Raw genomic sequence first — 24,126 nt, 5'->3', positions numbered from 1 at the left:
ATCCTGGGTTCCAGCACAGTTGTGGTTGAACATCCTGGGTTCGGGTACATTTGCAGATGTATGAAGCACAAAAACACATTTTTTTAGATGAATCTTAAAAACAGATTATATAACAGTTTCACATGGGAACCATAAAGATGGAGTCACTATGGCTATACTATTTTATTAATATATATTTTTAATCTATTATTTATAACTTATTAATTGTACCGATTAATTCAGACCATAACAGTATGTACTACAGTGCTGCTATTTATAGAAAAATACATGCTCTCAATTAATCAGTAGGGTTTGCTTCTTTTGGAGTCTTTGCTTCTTTTGGAGTCATTTCCTTTCAAATGCCCTTTCCTCCAAATTCACTCAGAGATGGATCATCTGCATATCTTGTATTAAGAAGAAGATTTTTGGTAATCCCTCTTTCCTCATAAGGGTCATTTCTGTAGCTATTCCTAACATCCCAGATGGAAGAGGAATTCCTATTCTAGTGTATTAAAGCTGGAGGTGTTCATATGCTATGCTGTATTACTGGTAAGGGCTTCTCTAACTGAAAGACAGAAGTCTAGGGACTTTCTCTCACCTTTGAACTTCAGAGTCAGATATAGGAAACTGCCAGCCAGTGGGGTCAGGTGTGTTACCTTATTCTTATTTTCCAATTTGTATAGCTGGAAAAGTGAGAGAATTCAAGACTTTCTTTTCTTTTCCATGTGCCGTTTTAGTGTTTGATTTAGGGTAGTAAATAGAAGACCAGCTTCTTGGAGTCTAAGCTCTTTCTTCAATTTACATTTATCTGAAAGCCATAAATTAGAGAATATCGGAAATTGGTTTTGATATTAATAAAATTCTATGTAATCCCCTTTTCATTTTCAGTGTGTATAGTCTTGAGGGCCCATTGACTTAGATTTGTTTCTTCACTAAAACTTATCCTATAATATTGCTAAAAGGGTGGGGCCTTCTGAGAAATTGAGGCAGTAATGGAGCCCCACACTCTTCAAATAACAATTTTTTAAATTTACTTTTTATTCTAATTTGTTATATATGACAGCAGAATGCATTGTAATTTGTATTATATAGAGAGCACAATTTTTCATATCTCTGGTTGTATAAAAAGTATATTCACATATTCCTGTCCTTATACATGTACTGAGGATAATGATGTCCATCTCATTCCACCATCTCTTCTATCCCCTTGCCCCTCCCTTCCCCCTCTCACCTCTTAGAGTTCATGCTGCCTCTCCCAAGCCCACTAAGAATCAGCCTCCTGAAATCAGAGAAAACATTCAGCCTTTGGTTTTTGGGGGATTGGCTAAATTCACTTAGCATAATGTTCTCCAACTCCATTCATTTACCTGAAAAACCCATGGTTTTATTCTCTTTTATTACTGAGTAATATTCCATTGTGGATATACACCACATTTTCTTTATCCATTCATCTACTGAAGGGCATCTAGGTTGCTTCCACAGTTTAGCTATTGTGAATTGTTCTGCTATAAATATTGATGTGGCTGTGTCCCTGTAGTATGCTGTTTTTAAGTTTTTTGGGTTTAGACTGAAGAGTGAGATAGCTTAAATGAGGCCAGAAAATTTTCAAACATCTCCCTTAGAAAAACAGAAATTAATTTATTGGAAGGGATACAAAATGGGAAAGTGGGACATTCCCAAAGGACAGAGTAAGTCCTCTTAGAGAGGAGAGAGATGGTATGTCTCTCCCGCCCTTAAATTTTATTGGGATCTTAGGGAAGTTTTCACAGAGCCCCACCCAAGTCTACCTCTTGACTTTTGAATGACAGCAGAATGATATCAGACTTTCAAGAGCTCACGGCCATGATAACTCATGGTAACTTTGGTGCATACTGACCAGTTCTAGTTGGAACCTGTTCTTAAGAGATTTTATGACCAAGGGGAATTATCTTTTTCTCCTTGAGTTCTGGGATCTGGTCTGTGTAAGAATCTCAAAAGTTCTCACCCTCCTTCAGGATAACTTGCATTCTTTTTATCCAAATTTTGGTTCTGCAGTTCCATGCTGTTTGCTGAAAATGTAACATATCCTGTGGTCTTAAGCCAGACAGAGCTGCAAGTAAATTACCCTTTAGAAAAGAAAGCATGTGAGGGTCAGAGCAGTAGATCCAATGGATAGAATAATTCTCCTACTCTCATGTTCATTCTCTTCACAATTATCTCTTCTCCATCAATACCAAGCATGCATCCTATCAATAATCTCCTAATAATGAGCTTTGTGGAAGAATATATAAAATTTGAATATGTAAGAGTCAAAAAGGCAAAAAATATTGAACTTATTAAATTATACATTATAATATTATGAAATCGATTTTAAAAAGATCCCATACAATTTTTAAGTTTAGGAGTCTTCCCGTTTCACTTGTGAGGATGACAGAATAATATCATAACCCAAGAAAAGGGACCAATATACTTTTCCTATATGACTATTTAATTTTAGTGAATTTGACTTTCTACTATGTGTACCAGAGCCTACAAATTAATATTCCTTAAAATTAGTTGAGTATAGAAATTATAAGAGAAATCAAATTTAATCAATATTGGTTCATAATAATGCAAACAGATGCTTTACATATAAGACATTTTTATCCCTGATGCCTTATGGAAAGAATATTGTCAACTACCAAAGTAGAAATTAAAATTTAAAGGATAGTATAATTGGGCTTTTAGATTTTCTTGGAAAGTCAATACATACCATGTAAAATATAAAGGATCATTAGTCATATTATGATTACTAGATAAACATATTTTATTTTCTATCCAAATATTTTCAAATTACTGATTTTTTGATGATTAAGCAATAGTAGAAAACAGAAAAATTACAGGAAAGGAATTACCATCTAACAGTAATACCTATGTATTGGTTATCTGGCTGAATTTCTAGACTTTCTTTTCCAATATACTTTACATACCCTTAACATGGTTTAAGTAGAAATTCAAGAATAGCCCACCTTGACTGAACTTTTGAAGAACTTCTCAATAAAAATACATGAAAAGCAATACACAATGCTTTGTTGTTCAAAGCAACATTCATGAGTAACTACCTCAATAAAACCAAAATGACCTGCGAACATATCTGACTTAAGTCCAATTCATTCTCACAGAAGAGACTAATTTACATGAATTATGGTTTGACTGACATCACTAACATAGCAGTTTAACATGAGAAATGTGCATCTCCATCAAAAATGAAAGTAATTCAAAATACACGTTCAAAATAAATTCAAACTGTTTGTTACAAAGAATATCGAAGGAATATCAGAAGGAGACCCTGATTAATCAGAAAGTTCAGGATTGAGCCACAGCAATTAGAAGAAAGAAATTAAAGGGTAAAAATAGGAAAAGAAGAACTCAAACTATCCCTATTTGCTGACAACATGATTTTATATTTAGAAGACTGAAAACACTCCAGCAAAAAACTTCTAGAACTCATAAATGAATTCAGCAAAGTAGCAGGAATTAACACCTATAAATTAACACCTATAAATCAATTGTCTTCCTATACATCAGTGATGAATCAACTGAAAGTGAAACTATGAGAACTGTCCAATTCAGAATAGCCTCAAAAAAATATTTGGTAATCAATCTAACAAAACAGGTGAAAGACCTCAACAATGAAAGTTGCAGAACACTAAAGAAATTGAAGAACTTAGAAGATGGAAAGATCTCCCATGTTCTTAGATAGGCAGAATTAATATTGCCAAAATGGCCATACTACCAAAGGTGCTATACAGATTTGATGCAATTCCTATTCATATGTTCTTCATAGACATAGACAAAGCAGACATGAAACTCATTTGCAAAAATAAGGGGCCCAGAATAGCCAAAGCAATCTTCAGCAAGAAAAGTGAAGCAGGAGGCACCATAGTAACAGATCTTTAATTACACTAGAGAGCTATAATAACAAAAATGTCACAGTATTGGCACAAAACAGACAGGAAGACCAATTATACAGAATAGAAGACACAGAGACCAATGCACATAAAGAGTTATCTCATACTAGACAAAGGCTCCATAAATATATATTGGAGGAAAGATAGCCTCTTCAACAAATGGTGTTGAGAAAACTGGAAATCCATATATAACAAAATGAAATTGGACCCCTACCTGTCACTTGCATGAAACTCAACTTAAACTGGATCAAGGGTCTAGATATTAGATCAGAGACCGTACACCTACTAGAAATAAAGTAGGCCCAGCATGCCAGCTTAGGAAGAAAATTCCTCAAGAATCCTAAAGCACAAGAAGTAAAATTAGGAATCAATAAATGGTATGGTTTCAAACTAAAAAGTTTCTTCATAGCAAAGGAAATAATCAAGAACATTAAGAGAATGCCTACAGAATGGGAGCAAATCTTTACCACCCGCATTTCAGATAGAGCATTAATCACCAGGATATATAAAGAACTCAAAACACTTAAAACCATCAATAATAATAACAATAATAATCCAATTAATAAGTGGGCAAAGGAAATAATCAGACACTTCACAGATAAAGAAATATGATTGGTCAATAAGTATACAAAAATATTCAACATCTCTAGCAATTAGAGAAATGCAAACTAACACTACACTGAGATTTTATCTCTATTAAATTGCCAATTATCAAGAATACAAGTAACAATAAATATTGGTGATGATGTGGGGAAAAAGTTACACTCATACATTGCTGGCAGGACTGCAAATTGGTATAACCATATGGAAAGTAGTGTGGAAATTCCTCAGAAAATTTGGAATGGAACACCCATTTGAGCCAATTATCCCATTCCTTGGCATATACCCAATGGAGTTAAAATCATCAGTGATTTTAAAATCTACAGTGACGTGGTCACATCCATGTGTATAGCAACTCAATTCACAAAAGCTAAGCTATGGAACCAACTTACATGTCCTTCAACAGATATATGAATGAAGAATACATGGTACATATACACAGTGAAATATGACTCAGCCATAAAGAATAAGAATGAAGTGATAGCATTTGCTGGTAAATGGATACAACTGGAGACTATCACGCTAAGTGAAATAAGCCAACCCTCAAAAACAAAAACCCAGTGTTTTCTCTGATATGCAGATACTGACTCAACAATAGGCAACAGGGCAGGGAGAAGTGGAGGTTCACCAGATTGGACAGGATGGAGTGGGGCAAAGGGAGAGAGTATGGAAATGGGAAAGACAGTAGAATTCATGGGACATAACTTTCCTATGTTTGTACATGAATACATGAGCAGTGTAACTCCCCATCATGTACAACCACAAAAATAGAGAGTTATATTCCATGTTTGTAAGACATGTCAAAATACATTCTACTGTCATGTATAACTAAAAAGAACTTTTTTTTAAAGAAAGTTCAGGTTTTATTCCTGTCTTTTATATGTTTGGCTTTGGGAATTTAGATAATTCTAAGGGTTCATTTAAAAAGGGCATATTAAGATTTCTAGAAGATGCTTGTTAATACTTAGAATACAGTGTACATCAAAGCCACTGGAAATTCCAAAACTATAGGTTCATACTAAATATACAAAATCCTTAATTTAATGCAGGAAAACGTGGAATATTTAATGTTTTAAAGTAAATAACCTTTTTTAAACGAAATAACAAATGTTGCCATTAACCATTTGCTCAAGATCCACTGACATCACAGCTAAGAGGAAAACCCTTCATTCTCATCTGACTGAAAATTGTGAGAAGCTCATTTGTCTATTTAAGTGATGAAATACATTTGGAAATTAAAGTCTTTCTTTTGTTGTTGTTGTTGTTTATGCTATCACTAGACCATACGTGGGAAGGTGTTTGCCTTTGATTCACCTAACTTGGAAATTACTGTGTGCAAAACCAGTGGGCATTTCTGGCAAACATTGTAAGGCAAATGGAAACCCCATGGTCACTTGGAGCAAAAGATTACAGTTGAAGCAAACAGAGCACCAAAATCTCAGAGGGGAAAAAAATAGAAAATTTCTAATGGAAGTCAGAGCAAAGTAAATTTCTAAGGGATATCAGGGCAATGAAAAGTACCTGTGTAGACTGGGTCTGGTGACTTGGAAAGCCATACCCATTTCCAAGGTGAAACACCCCGGGGAACACTTCTTAGAAGAGATCTGAGAATTCCTCAACATTAACCAGCATATAATCACTAGGCTCAGTGGAAAAAAAAAATGTGAGTTTTAAATGGTGTGGATCAGCAATGAAGAATGTACTCTACCATAGAAGCAATGAACAAAGACTTTTTCTTAGAATTTGTTTCTCTTCTCTCTCTCTCTCTCTCTCTCTCTCTCTCTCTCTCTCTCTGTGTGTGTGTGTGTGTCTAGCTATTCCATACCACCACCATTTCACACTCCTCAACTTCCCCCCGCCACATTTTCTCTCTCTCTTTCTCTCTTCTATTGGCATTCATGGAATTCTGTCGAATACCAAAATCACACAATTGAAAGAAAAAGAGTTCAGAGACAACACAAATAATACAGACTTTACAATAACATTTCAAAAAATCAGTAACAAACAGCTATGATCTACAGCAAGAAATAAAAACAAATCATGTGGAAGGAAAAGACTCTTATTTTCATAATTACCACATTATAGTATCCACAATGTTCAGTTTTGAATAATTAATTATAAAGAATGCAAAAAAAACCCAAGAAAATATATCCTGTCCAAGCAAAAAAAAAAAAAAAAAAAAAAAAAAAAACTCAATAGAAACTGACCTTATGAAAGCACAGATATTGGACTTCCTACATGAAGATTTTAAATAAATTTCCTTAAATATGCTAAAAGAGCTAAAGGAAATAATGCACAAAACTAAAGGAACTAAGAGAATGAATAAAATAATATGTAATATCAATAAGAAGACTGAAATCATAGCAAAAAATTAAATTATGCAGCTAAAAAGTACAATAACTAAAAACTCTAAAAGGATTCACTAGCGTATTCTAGCTTTAAAAAAGAAATATTAAATCTGAAGAGTAGCCAATTAAAATTATCCAGTCTAAGTAGCAGAAAGAGATAAAGCACAAAGAAAAACAAATAAGGTTTAAGCAATCTGGAGGACACCATAAAGCATACCAATATAAAAATAATAGGACAGATGACAGAGAGAATAGATCCAAATATTTGAAGAAATAATGAATAGGAACTTCCCAAATTTATAAGATACAAGTGTATGCATCTGAGAAGTTTAGAGAACTGCAGCTTAGAGTGAAGAGATCCACACCAAGACATATTATAATTAAATTTTTGAAAAGAAAAAAAGGAAAATAATCTCAAAAGTGGGCTTAGCAACTCATTATAGACAAGGGATTCCCGAAAAGATTAAGAACATATTTCTTACCAGAATCCATTGAGGCCAGGAAGGAATGAATGACATTTTTAAAGTACTTAAAGAAAAAAATAAAAAAAGAAAACTTCCCAACCAATTATTCTCAACAGTCATCCTTCAAACTGGAGAAATTAAGACCCTGTAAGATAAACAACAGCTAAGGGAGTTTTTCCTATGGAAAAAAATCCTAAAGGGAGTGCTTCATGCTGAAATGAAAGGACACTAGAAAGTATCTTGACTCATATGAAGACACTAATTTTAGTAAATGTAAGCACATAGGTATAATCTGAACAGAAAAATATAGAAGCCAGTATTAATGCACAGTTTGTCCTTAATTGTTTTTTTAATTTCATATGATTTCAATGACAAATTCACAAAATTTTTAAATCTATGTTAACTGGCACACAATATAAAAATTGATATTTTTATCAATAACAACACAAAAGGTGAGGAGAAAGAAATGAATAAGAGAAAAAAGTGTGTATTTTGTATTTTATATTAAAGCTAAGTTGAAATTAATTCTAACTAGTCTCATAATTTTTAGTTGCTAGCTTTAATTCTTATAGGAATCATAATATCCCACATAATATTCCATTTAAAAAATATTATAATAATCCCCCTCACATTCTAAGATATCATATTATTTTCAACTGAGATAGTTTCAGGTTGGCATACAGTTATAAGAAATAGTACAGATAAATTCCACATACCCTTAACCTAATTTCTTACTAGTAACAACTTACAAAAGTAGAGTACATTATCACAGCCAGGAATTGGTAACCTCCCTTAGATGTTCAGCCTCCAATGAACCTCCTGCTTGGCCCCAGTACTTAAAGGTTCTACCACCTGCCAGTAGTCCCATGCTGAAGACCATGCCTCTAATAAATTGGCCCTTGGGGAACCCTCACAGATGCAAACTGTAACATGCCCCTTCCACTCCTTATTCTTGGCAACCAGTAATCTCTTCTCCATTTCTACATTTTTGTATTCAGGAAGGTTATCTAGATGTTTTCTAATCACACATTCTTATACCATATATACTTTTTGGATTAGCAGTTTCACTAGGCACAATTCTCTATAGAGATTAATTCAGATGAATGCACTACAGTTTAATTATTCAGTCATTAAACAACACATGGATAGTTTCCAGTTTGGAGCTATCCTACTTACAATAAAATTTGTCACAAATACATATACAAATACAACTACTTTTACATATACATGTTGGTATACAGGTTAATGGGTGAATCTAAGTTATTTCTTTGGGATAATAGTCCAAAAGTGCAACTGCTGAGTCATAGATTAGTTGCATTTTTAGTTTTGTAAGAAGCTTTCAAATTACTTTCTAAAATATTATACCATATTATGTTCCCAAGAGTAATGTATGAGTGATCCAGTTTCTCACCAGCATTATTTTTTAGCCATTCTGATAGATGTACAGCAGAATTTGCTGGTGGTTTTCAATTTCAATTCCTGAATTACTTGTGATGTTGAACAATTTTCCTTTTCATTGAGTTTTCCTATGTTCTATGGATTATTTAAAATTGTGTTGTATAATTCCCAGGTGTTTGAGTATTTTCTTTCTCTTGTTTATTTCAAGTTTGATTCCTTTATGGTCTGAGAACATAATTTGTATGGTTTTAAATTTGCTGAGGTTTCATTTAAGGGCGAATATATGAACTTGTTATATGTGTGTTGGCAGTTGAAGTCAGTGTACAATCTACTGTTGTTGAGTTAGTGTACTGTAAATTTTTATTACATCCTGTTGCATGATGATGTTCAGCACTACATTTTTGATGATTTTCTGTCAAGCTAGTGATAAATTGTTCAGACAAATATTTTGAACTTTTCAGTTTGTGAGTTTCTCTTTATCACTTCAGTTATATGGGATTTTTCTTCTAATTCTGAGCTATATTGCTTCATGTATAAATAAATAGGATTACTATAGGTTCTGCATAGATTGACTTTTTATCATCATATACTTTCTCTGTCTCTGATCATTTTATTCTCTCCAGAGTCTCTTTCATGTGAAAATCTGGCTTCTCCTCCTATGATTCAATTACTCGTTGCATGCTAGTTCTTTTTTATGTTAACTCACTTTCAATCTGGGTATACTGTTACATTTGGAGCAAGTTCCTTATAGATATCACAGGGTCTTATTCTTTAATCATGCTGTCAGTTTATTCACCTCCAACTTTGGGATATTTAAAGCAAAAATGAAAACAATAAATTCACAAGTATTACACACAGGTGTCCTAAGGATTGATGGCAGTGTGTTCCCTCTCACCAACTTTCAGAAATGTCTTTTGTTTATTTCATAAAAAAAAAAAATATTCTCTTAAATTTTTCTTAGCAGGTGGAATTGGGAAAATTATGTCTACACTATGTTTGCAGCTTAGGAAAATATGTTGATTTAAAAATTTTTATGTGGTGATGATGGGTGAAAAAACACTGTTTGTCTTTCTTTTCTAAAAATAATTGTTGTCAGAGAACAACATAAACAGTTCTAGAAACACTGTTTGCCTGGTTGAATTTTCCTAATCTCATCATCATTGATATTAAAAGTAGCACAGATACCTAGAATATCCTTTATAAAGATCATTAGTAGTGATTCCATATGTTGCTACTTACAAAAGTCTTTCTATTGAATTCTCTTGTTAGATTCCGATAGCTTTTGTCTTTTTTTAATATTAGGTCAAAATATAGACTCAAAGAAAATATATGACTATAGGCACAAAAAATGCTTGCTACTAGGTGTATAAAATACTCTATCAACCCAGACTATGCAGGACACACGCATAGGAGACTTATCTAACTCTGAAGACCTCCTTCAACCAAGTAGAAGGCACTAGTGATTGTCAGCAAGAAACTGGAGTTAGGTGGGATTTAAATCATATAGCAAGTGATTGTCAAAAACAAGTCCAAGGTGAACACTTTTTATAGCTCAACACTATCAACAAGGACGCGGCTTTTCCTGACCTTCCACTATGAATTTCTATCATATCCTCTTTTCTCTTCCCAACTGCAAAACTGATGCTTTAGCCACACCCAGTGAAGAGAGAAAATAAGAGCAAAAGTTATAAGACTATTTATCTCATGTGCCTATTGCTTTTTGTTGGGGATAAAAATCTTCAACAAAAAATTCCTAGTTAACATCACATAATGATTAATTAGCCAGAATTGAACTGAATTCCCACTGCAAAAGCTCAGGGAAAAACATGTATTTGAGAGAAAAACACTGGGAGGTAAGCTCACTGGGAATAAATAGTTGAAAAAATAAACAATCTGCAATTGCATCATTTTTGATAATCAAGAGTCTCTTACTGTGCTGTGATGTTAAAAGTCCAGTTTTACTGACACTTAAGCTCATTTCTATATTTGTATTTCTCACTGATTGTGAATTAGTACAAATTAAAGTATTAAGCAATAATAATGATTATTATTTTAATTAGTTCTAATATTTATTAATAACTTCAATGTCAGGAAGAAAATGATAAATTCCAGTTTTTAAAAAACCACTGTATTGGGCTGGGGATGTGGCTCAAGCTGTAGTGCGCTGGCCTGGCATGCATGCGGCCCGGGTTCAATCCTCAGCATCACATACAAACAAAGATGTTGTGTCCGCCGAGAATTAAAAAATAAATATTAAAAATTCTCTCTCTCTCTCTCTCAAAAAAAAAAAACACCACTGCATTTGTTAGCATTTCTATAGTAGCAAAGAATCCTAAGCATTTTTTACTTTTTAAAATCTCTATACTAGTGCTCATACACAGATACCAGGGTTAAAATTTTGTACCCTCATCAGAATTTCTAAAGAGCATTCCATAAAGCTTGAGTAGTATAATAATTTTCATGAAAATAATTTTCCAAGTTTGAGAAAATTTCACTAAGTTCATCAGACTCTATTAGTTCTTAGAAATTCACTGAATGCATATTATAAGACTCTAATAAATCCTAAAAGAAATAATAATGATGATAGTTTAGACTTGTTTGACCCAGTATTTTTTTAATGTAACACTGTTCTCACAATTAAACCTGTAATTTCCTGTGTAGAAATTATGTTCTAGAAAATGTACTCTGGGAAACATTGTCTCTTTAAATATAAACAGTTCTAAAAACACTGTTTGCTTGGTTGAATTTCCCTAGTCTCATCATCATTGATATTCAAAATAGCACACCTAGAATATCCTTTATATGTATCATCAGTAGTGATTCTATACATTGCTACTCATAAAAGTCTTTCTATTGAATTCTCTTGTTAGATTCCAATAGCTTTCAGAATTAGATTTTAACTTAATTACAACCTTTTTGTTTGTTTTGCATTGCTATGAATAGAACTCAGGGCCTGTGCATACTAGGTAAGTGCTCTACCACTGAGCTGCATCCCCAGTCCATTTCCCAACTTCAGATGAAGAAAATTAGCAAGACCAAATGATTCCTTTACTTATATAGACCTCAATGATAGAGCTAGACATAGGACTTAGGTTTAAATATTTTCCCCACAACTTGATACTAATTATTGAGCATATTATGTAATTTCTTTGAGTCAATGTTTTCTCAGCTAGAACTTAAGTATAATGAAGAGGATTAAATAAGTGATACTTAAGCCAGGTGTGGTGGCACTCGCCTGTTATCCCAGCAACTCAGGAGGCTGAGGCAGGAGGATCACAAGTCAAAGTCAGCCTTAACAACTTTACAAGGAGGGCCTTAAGCAATTTAGCAAGATCCCCTCTCAAAATAAAAAAAAAAAAATTTAAAAGCTGGGGTTGTGGTTCAGTGGTTAAGTGCTCCTGGGTACAATTCCTGGTACCAAACAAACAAACAAACAACAAAACACCTGAACACTTGGTAATCATTTAATGAAGGTACATTGGAGATGATCAATACTATTACCATATTCATGAGTGCACTGAAACTATATCTTGAAGAGACTAAAAATCATTTGGTTCAGTGGAAAGATTTGGTTTGGGTTTCTAGTTTTTTATTCCAATTAATACCTGGATCCTTCATAATCTACATGGCCAATGGTAAATTCCAAAGAAATTTTCATAGACTTCACCTTGTCTTTTGTTTTGAGATACTATTTTTTAATGTTCTTTCTCCTCAACCTTATATTCCTTTCCATTTCTTGTGTACCTCATAGCTGTGCTAACCCTTCACAACTCATCTCAAATTCTATTTCCATTGTAAAATTTTAATTTTACTTTCTATTGGGGAGTGAGTCTCTTGACCTTCTGGGTTCATACCTACTTTTGCATGAATATTGTTTTGTGCATTTCTATTTACTCCAGTTTCCTCACTGTCGTGCAGACTTCTTGAAAGCATATCCCATGGTTTATTCATGTCTGTATTTCTGGTGTGTGACAACATACAAGGCAAGTGACATGTTTGTCATATGACATGTGCTGTTTTGTCTATCATAAAATTCTTAGGGGCAAACTGATAAGATTATTCTGTGTTCTTTAGGAGGATTGGTTTCAGAATAATTCATTTTAAAAAGTCATGTTAGAAACTTACTGCAAATATCTATCACTCAAAAATAGGAATTGCTCTTCTGAAAATATAACAAGTTATTCATAAAATCAATTATTCATATGGCTTAAATAAGGGTTTTGCTGCTAAGATAAACTCTCTGATATTTCTGACATCTACAAATGCGAAACAAACATTGTGTTTGTATTTTCTCCTTGTTCCTCATTTCTTCTCCTTTCTTTTTTTCTTTTTTCCTTCCCTCCCCCCTTTTTACCAGATTCATTTGGATATTCTTATTATCTTTATTCTCCCATGAAAATAATTTTACTCATTTATTCCTCCCACAAATTTGTGTGAACTTCCCCACAGGTCAAGTACATACTAATCTTATAATACTGAACAACAACAACAAAAAAGATTACTTTCAGTTATGTATGGCCAAAATTGTGTTTGCTTATATATCAGGTGCTTTTGAAAAAGTCATCTCTTTTTGTTCCATGAGTTTTATGAGGTAGCACTACATCTGTTTAAAAATAGTCATTTTCTAAATGGATTCCAACTTTTCCAATGACCATCCCATTTTAAATGATAGGTCTAAAACATGAAACACTTTTTGATCACATGGAGAAATTTGTGGTTCTGGATGGCACATAGTTGTATTTGAAGTGGCCTCTGAGATTGTTTTGTAAATTTCAAACTGGACTATAGGGGAGCTGTTTCATTCCTGTCCTCTGACTTGGAGGTTTTTTGTATTTAGGTATGACACACACATTGGCATCAATATTATAATAGATCTAAATTTTTAAATTCACTATGCAGGAACTCATCTATAATTCTTTTCTGTAGAATTCAAGATCTTGCTGTTACTTCAGTATAATGAAATTAACTATCTAAAAACAAGGATGCACAGATTCTCCTGTGTATATTCTCTATACCTCTCTCAGATGATACCTTAAAGACTATGACTGATATAAATACCTAATTCTAAATTTTATTTATTGTTGTCTACATCCATTTTTAAGGCCAATGTCTATGATAATAATTCTATGTTGTTTTTGTCCCACTAACAACTAAAATCACATCGTTTGGTATTTCATTCATTATTTAATAGAGTTGCTACTTGCATGCAATTACAAGTATCAGGGACATAATTCTATTGGGGGATAATAATAATGACAGCAATAGAGTTTAAGATTGTCATTTGATTTATACCATTTTCAGTCATAACCTCAAACTTTGAAGACAGCCTTCAGTCTCAAAAAGAAATACCCTAATTCAGGAGGAAAAAAAATCTTCTTCAGACTCTATTTGCACTTTTCTGTAAGGAAACATTTGCTTTGAATGGAGAGAGACACTTCTTTTACCACTTTAACTCCTCTCCTGGCAAAAATTTCAGTTTCTAAATCCAGGATCCAAAGACTTCAAAAATATTTTGGAAATTATCTGAAGAACACTAAACAAAAATTGGATAATTTTTCATGTATTTATTGATCACTTATTTTTTATTTTATTCAAATGTTCAAAATTTGCACTTAAAAAACTATTTTCTTTATATCTGCAGCAGTATTTACACTTTGATACAAGATCTTTCTGATATGCATGCAGTATAAATTCCTTTTCTATTTTGTGGCTTCCTAGTTTTAGTTTTCTAATAATATCTTTGATATGCAGAAGTTTATTTTTTCCTATGGTTTAGTATATCAATTATTTTTATATTATGTTTAGTGTGATGTCAAAGTTGAAAAATAAATTTACTTTTGCAGAATCCTGAAAATATTTTCCTATACACTGGAATCAGTATAGTTTAAAATTCATATCTGTGACTGTGATATATCTTGAGAATATTATCTGTGAATATTTTTGTATTTAGAAGGATGTGGGGTCATGGCAACTGTGTTTCCCACACAGATATTCTGTTGTTCCAGTATCATTTATTGAAAATACTTTTCAATTCCGGTCTTTTAATTCTATGTGACAGAATGAATGCTACTAGATTTTTAACTGCTTCTTGGCCATATTAAATGACAGAACTAAAAATATCATAGATACAAATTGTGGCCATGAATGTGAAGGAATTGGACCTCTCAAAAATTGCTTCTGAGTAGAGAAATTGGTCCAAATGTTATCAATGGTAGCCACTTGGTAGTTTCTTATAAAGGGTAGAACACATTTACTAGATGATCCTGTACTCTTTTGTATTTATAAATTTATGAAAAAAATTATGTGGCCACACAAAAGTTTTAATGAATGTTTATAGTAAATAAGTGCCCCAAAGTAGAAAACAAAAACTGTCAAGTATCTTTTCAGTTACAATATTTTTTTCTGACTGGAATTTCCTTCACTTTAATCTGAATAGTTCCTTTCAATTCTTAATATTAAAATCTTCTGTCAACTCCTCTACAGTGCCTCCCCCTTACCCTATCATTCCTCACTCACAAAGGGCTAAATATCTAGCTTGTTCCCAAGAAAGTCATGTTTATGTCATCTATCACATGATATTGACACATAATAAACATCTTAATCTTCCATCAACCTGAAATTGTTGAGAATAGAAACTTTGACTTTCTATGCTTAATTTAAATAAGTTTCTGCTATCTCTTCGATATATAAATATTTAGTGATCCATACCAAATATATTAGCATGATGAAATAAAATTTGGAGATGTTTAGCTGTTGTCTTTCCCCTTATAGTTCCCTTTTCCTTTCTTGGTACTAAACAGACTCTCCACTCTGTGCATTGTCTCAAGGAAGGCATGTGTGAAGTTAGAAATAAAACACAACACAAAAATATTCTCCAGAGGTATAACAGAATCAGCACATATTTATTAAGCAGGAGGCAGGTGGAGGGGGTGGGAATTGAGAATACATTTTATTTAGCAACTTTTATCCTAAGTTTACCAGGCACTTTGACACATATGGGTATTTTCTCTAGCCTTGGGCTGGGGCTGGGGCTCATTGGTAGAGTGCTTGCCTCACACCAGGGAGGCACTGGGTTCAGTCCTCAGCACTACATAAAAATTTTAAAACTAATTAATTAATTAAATAGTTAATTAATTAAAAACTAATATACTCTTGAAGAACCAATAAGGGTAGGAATCAGTTCAGTTTTCTGAAAAATAAATAAAACAATCATGTTGAAAAGTACAATTTTTAGAAAAACACCACTATCCCTTTAATAAAAACAGATTAAGAAATTTAAGTACTTGAATACTTAACCAAGAAAAAATAGTTACTTCACTTATGACTATTTTAAGATGGTCAGGAATCAAGTGGTTTATTTTATGTTTGTTTAATTTTAACATATATGGGCAAATTCATCTTACTAAAGATTTTTATCTTTGAAAATATTGTTTGAATAGAACTGTTTCATAATTTGAAGACAAATAAAGGATCTAACTACTAATAAAACCAAAGATAATACTCCCCCCAAAAGATAAAGATCCTTCTTCATTTATTTCAATTGACTGAAAAGCAATAAAATCGTACAGAAATCTGAAATAATCTCAGCAAAAGAACCCTTGGCATAATGAGCATGTAGTCCAGCTATTCACTTTCAGAGGAAGTCTAATATGTCAAGAGTAAAGAAATAAAGACAGTTTCTTCAGAGCAAATGTTAGAAATATGATAATGAATATTTCTAGAAATATCTATGGAATGATAAGCTGAGACTAGGAGCTTTCTATCAAGTACTTTGAAATAATTTAGTTCCTTATAAAAGCTACACAAGTTTGTTGTGGAAACCCAGGTGTTTGAAATTAATTCTCCTTCCAATTAAATGGGATGAAGACTTCAAATTAAAAAATCAACCAATACCTTAGGCAACAAAGTTTAGTTTTTTGAATACAGATGTTTTGATATCCTTTGAACTGGCTCCAGATTAAGAGCAACTTTTCTTTCTTGTGAACCCACCACACACTCATTCTTTTCAAGGTATGTAGATAGATTCTTTCTGGGTTTGGGGAAAATTTCATTCACCTGTCTTATGTTTCAGGACGCAAGACAATTAATTGAATACACATGCATGATAATCTAATATGCATACATCATTTGTCTATTTTAAAGGGAACTTTTGAGTACCATAGTAGAAAATGAAGCATGAATGACAACTTTCAGTGTGACTACAAGGTCGCTCTACATGCCACTCTCAATCAACCAGTAGCTACGGAATGTCCCAGATATCAAGTGGAAAGAGCTAAGCCTTAGGTATTTAGATGAAATATTACAGAAAATCACAGTGCAACTGTATAAACTGCCTTTTGATATTACTCATGTAAGTTTCAAAAAGCATAACCTAGCTAAGCTGAGAAACATAGTTGCAGGCTATTTTCCATTCATAGAGTCACTACAGGAATACTGGCTATCTTTGTAACAATTTTTATGTTAAATAAGACTTGATAATATTGAGAACACTGGCTTAATATGAGAAGATCACTAAGCAATACAGGTATTGGGCAATTGTCAATCTATGAGATAGATCCCATAGCTGAGACATAATTGGTAAAATGCCTCAAGAGATGTTAGTGAGAATCTAAGTATTAAAAATAAATTAAATAGTAGTGGATCATGACTTCATTTGCTCTTCAAATATTTATCTGCAGCCTAGTTTGTCCAACTTCTTAGAGATATCACTAAATCTCTAAACTGAATGTTCAAGAACAGAATCAATGAAGTTATTAAAGTACCCTTCAGAAGCTTCTCTAATCAAGATATCACAAAGCAGAAGAGAGCTGTCCAAAGGCCTTTAATAAAGATATGTCTGAAAAAAATTAAAAAAAAAAAGATATGTATGAACATTAGGAAATTTAGGCATAAGATCACCTTGGCTTACTGATACTCTTTGGGAAGCCATAATAACTAACTATTCCAATGAAGAGAATTTCTGTTCTTTCTATAAATCTAAACTTAATATGTGAAGATAACAGATTGATTAATTCATAACCTATTAATTGGAGGAAAATGTTTATTTAAAGAATGGAAAACAGCTTTCTCAAGTATAAACACTGGTTTGTCTTTGATTAAGCAAGAAGATTTATTATTGATAGAGAACAGTAATTTACAAAGAGAATGAAGTTTTTATCCATAAAACTCTTTTCTATAATCAAGAAAACTTATTTATTAAAAAAACAAGTACACAATTTGACAAGTTCTAAGCCAATAATTTTCTAGTATCTGAGCTCTGGCTCAGATATTTTAGAAAATTATATGTGTGGTTGAATGTAAATGGTGTGCATACATATACATACATATATATGCGTACACACATACACATGTGTGTAAATATATATATATATATATATATATATATATATATATATATATGTTTGTATATACATGCATGTATATAAAATACAGCTACAATAATAATTAAGTTATAAGAGAATATATCATCTTTGTTACATTTAGGTATCATTGAATTTGCTCTTGCCCATTTTGCTGGAATTGCTATGTCCTCCACAAGTCCTGCTGCTTGAACAATATGTTCTCCTTTGTATGTAGCCAACTCCATTTGGCAAGCAGTGTCTCTGGCCATCTGCAATTGATGCATAGCTAGTTTTGTTAATCACTCCCAACGGCATTTACTAGATTTTTTTTTTCTTTTTCAATTAATTGGTCCCAGGTCATTTCATCTTGCTGGGAGCTGCACTTACAGGTAGCTAATACAGCTAAGAGGACTGACATAAGCTGCTGGATACCTGGCCAATGAGCACATTACCAGAACGAACATGGTCTATTAAAAAGCTTTGTGCTGAGCTAAAATGAAATTCCAAAGCATTTACTGTGTCTTGCATTATCTACAAACAGCAGATAGAGAAAAACAAAAACTGCAACCACATCCCAACCACATTTGAAAGGTCCCTACAGTCTTGAACCTGGACAACCACCTTCCTTGTAAATAGTCTAAGAAGACCAAATATGAGAACAGGCACTCACAGAAATGTGAAAGGAAAGAAAGCAATATATTGCTTTAACTCTGGGATCATCACACAGAAAATTCATTTCTAGGTGTGTTTTTTTCTCTTTTATCATTAAGAACGACATGATTCTTGAAGAGGGCCACTTCTGTTTGTTTTCTCATAGGCCTAAAGGACATTGTAATGTAACAATAATCAGGTAACAAAAATACTGGGAAGGTAATATGTGACCAGTAAGCTGTGAGCATACAAGAAATACTCCAAATGAAACTTCATGTATTTAATATTAGAAAGAAATGTTCAATTATAAAGAAGGATCATGGACATATGGTTGGTTAGTTGCAACAATGCTTTATATGTGGATACAACCTACTTAATGTTAAAATAATTTTTAAATAAATACACTGTATAATGGTAACGAAAGAAGTGGCTTGTATGTCTAAGATGTCATGGCCAGTGAGTAAGGGATTTAGGATGAGCCATCTTGGTGCATATCCTGACCTGTGTCACTGCCTCTGCACATTGACTACACAGTCTTTCTGTAGTTATCTGTCAAAGGTCTCTTGTCAAATGTGATTAACATCAATGAATCCAGAATATACCTTTGTGAGAACAAAATGTAAATGCTGTCAGTTTCCTTGTGTTCATAATATTTTTCCATTTAATTCTCACAATAATTCTGCGAATTTTTGTATTTCCATTCATTATATGAGGAATAGGCAAGAAAATAGTATAGATTAAACAGTAAGTAGTTGGGCTAGAATTCAAGCAAAATATACACATTTTAATAATCTGCGATATACTTTTCTCCTTGACTTTTCATTTTATAGTATCTATGTGAATAATTTATAAGTTGTTTTTAATGAAGTTAAAATAGTGACTGCAGTTTTCATGGTTTTTTTTTTAATTTATTTTTTAGTTGTAGATGGACACAATACCTTTATTTATTTTTATGTGGTGCTGAGGATTGAACCCAGTACCTTGCATGTGTGAGGCAAGCACTCTACTGCTGAGCTGTAACTCCAGACCCAGTTTTCATGTTTTTGATGATAATGTGGCATGTGCAAATAATATATGACTTAAGTGTCTTTATCCCAGCCTACCTCACCTTGCTAACTTCTCAGAAGAAAATGGTAGAGGAGAAAACCTCAGGCAAAACTTTTATTTACTCAAGTGCAAATTAATATATAACTCAAGTATTTCCTCTTGTTCTCTTTGGTTACTTCAATCAAGATTAGAGGTGTTTGCATAGTGGGGTAGGAGGGGAACAAGGGAGGAATAGATGAATTCTAGATAGGGAAGAGGGGAGGGAGAGAAAGGGAGGAGGCAAGGAATTAGCAAGGATGATGGAATATGATGGACATCATTATTCAAAGCACATGTATGGAGACAAGAATTGGTGTCAACATACTTTATATACAATGAGAGATATGAAAAAATATGGTATATATGTGTAATAAGAATTGTAACGCAAAAAGAAAAAAACAACATACATTTATAAAGACGTGAATTGGCGTGAACATACTTTATATACAAAGACATGAAAAATTGTGCTTTTTATATGTAATAAGAATTATAATGCATTCCACTGTCATGTATTTAAAAAATAAAATCAATAAAAAAAAAGATTAGAGGTATTTGACTGGTGGAATGTGGGACATTATATTTCCTATCAATGCTTTGCAAAAATTCTGGAATTAAGTTAATTTTTAATTTTTACGTCTTAACAATCTGTTATAGAGATTTAGACAAAGCAATGAAAATGTGTCATTTACAAATAAATAATTTTAATAACTTTTTGGAATAATAGCAAATATGTGTAACTGAAGAGAACAGAAGGTATTTTCCTGTGGACTAAAATTTATGTCACTCTTGTGAAAAATCAACTTTCTTAATCAAAAACAAAACAAAAATACCCTTCAGGGTAAAATAATAAATAAACATAAATGAATGAGTAGCTTTAGAAAAATTCATGAAACCATTCTTCAGATATTGCTTGAGGACCTAATATGTATCAGATGTTGTTCTAGTTGCATGATATGCAAAACTGAATGAAACACTCCACTATCCTTCCCTGGAGACATTTATGTTCTAAAATCTATGACAACACCGTTTAGATAACGTGGGACTGCAATGTGTACTTTTTGCTAGCTAAGACATTGCCATTTCTGTTCCAGGCAACTTGCATCTCTCTATGTGTACCTTCTGTGAGTAATTCTGCAATAAGTTTATAAACTGCTTTCACAGATCTGTTTGTAGATGCTATACATCCTAAATCCTTTCCCACTTTCCTCCTGGTGACCTTTCCAAAAGAGCTCTTATTTGCAGAATTGTGATAATTTATGCTTTCTAACCTTCATGTCAAAAATAACTTGGTTCTCTTGGGTGAAAAGGAAACCTTACTAGGTTAACTTGCCTTTTAATCTTCATCAAGAGGGGTTCTGAAACAACTTGAGATTTTTTACTGTCTGCCTATCTCGGTACTAATGCAGCATTTCACAAGGTTTCTGCACTAACTATCTTTGGGTCTTCTCATAAGAGCCCTATAATAGCCATAAATATTCCTCTGGAGAGCAAGATAGAATCTGAAAGGCCTATAATAGCTATCATAAATGAATAATAAAATGTAGAAAAGACAAGCCACCATGAAAATGGCAAAGGAATGTGATGACATGTATACTGTACATGAAGTAATTATTTGAGTGTTATATTTACAGAAATTCTCTGCTGCTTTTTGTGGAGTCTGCAAAATTTAGCCAAGCCCACATATATTATGAATTTGGTGGTCTGAAAAGAGGTGGTTCAGCACTATAAAACTAAACTGTTTTTTGTGTATCCTTTATAATTAAATCAAGTACAACCACCTAACCACATTGATTTCAGAAATTTGTCTTTTCTTTATATTTTCATCTAGAAGTTTAATTGTTCTCTATGTTATATTTAGGTTTAGATCATGTATGTATACAGGTTCTGGGAACAGCGGATTTTATAAGCTACGTGAAAAAGTAGGGCTTCCTAAGACACACCTCTGCTTCTTAAGAGGGTCTGGGATGGAGACTATGAAGAGAATTCTCAGTGTGTTGGGCAACTGAATTGGGGCAGGACTCCCAGCAGCTGAGGGTCTCTACTGCTAATGGTCTTATTCCTCAGGATCTTATTCCTTGAGGTTCACCACCCTGTTGCTGTGGAAAAATTCATTATCATATCAGGAAATGAGCTTGACAAGATGGCCATTGAGAGCAATGCCAGCCTCAAAATTAAAGGAAGCGTGTCACTGTTCAGGTTATAGGAAACAATCTTGTCCTCCACATATCCCAAGATAGCATTTAGAGGACCCTCCAGGACTATTTCACTATATTCTCAATGTCATATTTAGCAACTTTCTCCAGGTCATATTCATGAGAACACAATTATTTGGGGAGACAGACAATCATGCCAGTGAGCCTTTTATTCAAAGACAATCTCTCCCATAGCCTTGGCAATGCCAGTGCATGCAAGGATAATGTTATAGGCATCCCAATGGTCATCACACCACAATTTCCCAGAGGGGCCACACACAGTCTTTTGATTAGCCATGGTTGCTTGAAATTGTAGTTATTAGTCCATTCATGATACCAAATTTGTCATGGATGACTTCTGCTAGGACTAAGCAATTCATGATGCAGGAGGCATTGCTGACCAAATTGAGGAAGTTGGTATACTTCTCAGAGTTTATACCCATCACAAACATGGAATGTCAGCAGAAAAGGCAGAGATGATAACTTTTTTGGTTTCACCCTTCAAGTGAACCCCAGCCTTCTCCATGGTAGTGAAGACACCTGTGGACTCCACAATGTATCCATCACCAGCTTAGCCCCACTGATGGACTGGGATTTTGCCATTTAGAGCATAGATATGGGCTTCCTGTTGATGACAAGGTTTGTGTTTTAAGCTTTGAACTTGCCATGGATAGAATTGAACTGGAACATTTACATCATACAGTTAAAGTCAATGAAGGAATCATTGATGTCAATAATAACCACTTTTCCAGAGTTGAAATTTAGTGGTTAGTCACAAATTCATTTACTCTGAACTTCACCATTGTATCTCAAGTTTGGAGACACAGCTGGTACTGCAAGGTAAGATGCATCTATGTATGAAACAGAGAGGAACAATTGTTTTCATTTTTTAATATTTATTTTTTAGTTTTAGGTGGACACAATATCTTTATTTTTACATTTATGTGGTGCTGAGGATTGAACCCAGTGCCTCCTGCATGCTAGGTGACCACTCTACCACTGAGCCACAAGCCCAGCCCCTAGTTGTTTTCATTTTTAAATATTTAATTAACAAATAAAATGATATATATTCAAGTTGTACAACATGATGATTTAATGCTTGCATATATTGCATAATGGTTATCAATATCAATTTAATTAATAAAACCAACACTACTCATGTTTTACCTTAGATCCTCAAAATTTGTTCATTCTTAACCTAAAAGATTATACCTATGACCGACATGTCACTCTAAGCTTCCAATATTTATGAACATCAAAAAAGAGATGATATGCCAAATAACAAAATGTTTTAAGTATTAGAACTCATAAAGTAACATGCAAAGGAAACTTAGTTGCTAAGATGAAATCATGATTGTATGGGTGTGGGGGATGGGAGAATATACGTATTAAGAATATTACAAAAGTGAATCATAACTGCATGACTCAATTTCAGAAGAATAAAGAGAAATGCATGCAAGATTGCTTTGTACTTAGAAAAGCAATTCTCCAATTCCTCATGAAAAAGAACATGTATGTTTTATACAGAGGAAGCTTTTAATGTTTCCTGACTAAAATGTCTTTTCCCCTGTCAGAAAAAAAAAATAGAGAATAGATATACAAAAAAAGAAAAAAAAATCTATAAAACCTTGAGAAGAACCATTGAATAGAAAGAAAAAAAAAACTTTTGAAATGATAAAGCAAAAGAAGTGATCTATCAATTCTTTCGAACCTACTGTATAATATGCTGAAGTCTTAGTGGCCTTTTGTCCAATTGTAAAGGTTTGCATACGGAGAAGTCACTTTTACAAATGAACAGTTGAACATGAAAAAACCCATGGGGAAACACTTGATCATAAATAACCTCTTTTTTCTTCCCAGAATTCTTTCTGTATTAATTACAGATAAAAATTTTATAGCAAGTAAATTTAGAAGCTATGTATGCTAGGGTCCTTAAAGGCAGTTCTCTTAGTCATTAACGTCCTTAGAGGAGAAAAACTATTCGTGACTTAACTCCTGTGTTCTCACTCCATGCTTATCATAGCCTGAACACCAGGACTTATATCTCTGTGCTGCTTCTCAGCCTATTACAGGAGCTCTGTTGTCTGAATTCTTGCAAGATTTGTTCCATTTCCAATGTATTCTGCTGTACACATACT

The 24,126-nt window shown here is 33.2% G+C and overlaps 1 pseudogene; it reads right to left on the bottom strand.

Annotated features, from left to right (window-relative positions):
* Positions 1-21,864: 21,864 nt before the first annotated feature.
* On the bottom strand, positions 21,865-22,747 carry LOC107142570 (annotated as a pseudogene).
* Between the last annotated feature and the right edge of the window lie 1,379 nt (positions 22,748-24,126).

The sequence above is a fragment of the Marmota marmota genome, unplaced genomic scaffold (genome assembly GCF_001458135.2).
Source record: "Marmota marmota marmota unplaced genomic scaffold, marMar, whole genome shotgun sequence".
NCBI classification, from domain to species: domain Eukaryota; kingdom Metazoa; phylum Chordata; class Mammalia; order Rodentia; family Sciuridae; genus Marmota; species Marmota marmota.
Note: the sequence above shows the minus strand (reverse complement) of the source record. Positions and strands in the feature narration are given on the sequence as shown.